Raw genomic sequence first — 1,674 nt, 5'->3', positions numbered from 1 at the left:
TGTGTGTGTGTGTGTGTGTGTGTGTGTGTGTGTGTGTGTGTGTGTGAGAGAGTTGTCTGTCCCTGCAGCCGTCTGGCACCCCTGCCATTGACATGATCATGATCACTGCAGTCGCCAAGATAGTGTGTGTGTGTGTCAATGCGTAGGTCTTTTCCACATTCACATACAACCCTTTTTTGTTCTACATTCTGTATATTTTAACTATAAACTCAAACACATCTATCAAAAATGTACACCTACCCAGTCAAATAAAGGTCCTCACTGCTGAGGGTATCACAGTGAAGTCCTGTGTAATGAGTCATAGTTTGTGGGGGTGGACCATTTAAACCATTGGTCCTCCGCCAGAAAAACAGATATCCTGCAATTTAATATAATTATATCTTTGTCATGTGCGTTAGTGGTTTACATTGCTAATCTGAAAAATAAATAATTCACATGAGATGAAAGAAATGCAAAAAGCTACCTGACCTGTGGGGGAGCACTGTGCACGGAGATGATGCTCTGAAGCTCACTGCAAGCTTAATATAGCAGTACACTGGAAAAATTACAGGAGTTTCTCAGTTTATTTCATTATACTTGTTTATGGAATTTGTTCAAAACAAAACAGTTGTAACAGAGTCTTAAATGGGCAATCAAGTTTACATACCAAGGTCAATTTATGTAATAGCGGGTACTTACAAGTTAGGGAGGCTTCAACTTTTCTATAATATAAGATGATATTTAGTTTCATTATGGGAAGTGTAGAATACAGTGTCATTTAGTTATGATTTTAAAAATTTTCTCACAAGTCCCTCAACTTTGTGGAAGTGCAAAAATCCCCACAATCATCTATAAGGACATTTTAAAGGGTAAATTTGGTATTTCTCAGCCTGGATCTTATTTTCCCATGTTTTTGTGTCTAAGTGACTAACAGGGACAATCTTTGAAATTGGTCCAGCACTAAGAGAGAACCCTGCTGCCAATAGCAGCAAACCAGTCTGCAATTTAATCCTACGCGTCAATAACTACCGTTGATTCATGTCCACTGAAAGTGCTGTTTTTGCCACTGAAAGGTCAGAACGTTATTATAAATGTTTGACTACATTATGGAAAGAAGGTGAAGTCTTGTTTTGAAATCTCGCGAGGTGCCTTGTTGCCAGAATGGGAGAGTTGGAGAGAGGAGTGCCGGGGGAAGTTCATCGTGTTGAAGGACAGAATTTTCAGTTGCGCTTTTCCGAATTTGTGCCAACAAAATGTCGAGCTAGACTTCGCTCAACTTTTATCAACGTTACCTTTAGATCTGGGCAGGCTAAAGTTGCGGCTAGTTGTGCTAGCATACAGGTACAATTGAATCCTAACACTCAGGTCCGTACACTGGGCCTTGCAGACCATCGGGTCTACAGTGACCATTTTGAGGGGGGATGACTACTGCCAGCCCTAGAGGAGAATAAATCCCATACCAAAGCACATTTTGCTGAAGAAAAATGCTGTTCCAAGAGTGGAGAGCTGCTCACAGAGCGGAGGTAAGCTAACGCTATTCTCTGAAGTTACTGTGTTGACCTCGCACAAAAGCATGGCAGGATAAGGATAACGGCAACTTCTCCATCTGCAAGACAAGTAGTCTCCCTAACTTAACTTTTGCTAAGTTTAATATGTAGACACACACACACACACACACACACACACACACACACA

The sequence above is a fragment of the Etheostoma spectabile genome, chromosome 20 (genome assembly GCF_008692095.1).
Source record: "Etheostoma spectabile isolate EspeVRDwgs_2016 chromosome 20, UIUC_Espe_1.0, whole genome shotgun sequence".
Taxonomy (NCBI): domain Eukaryota; kingdom Metazoa; phylum Chordata; class Actinopteri; order Perciformes; family Percidae; genus Etheostoma; species Etheostoma spectabile.
The sequence above is the reverse complement of the archived record's forward strand: the minus strand, read 5'-3'. Positions refer to the sequence as shown.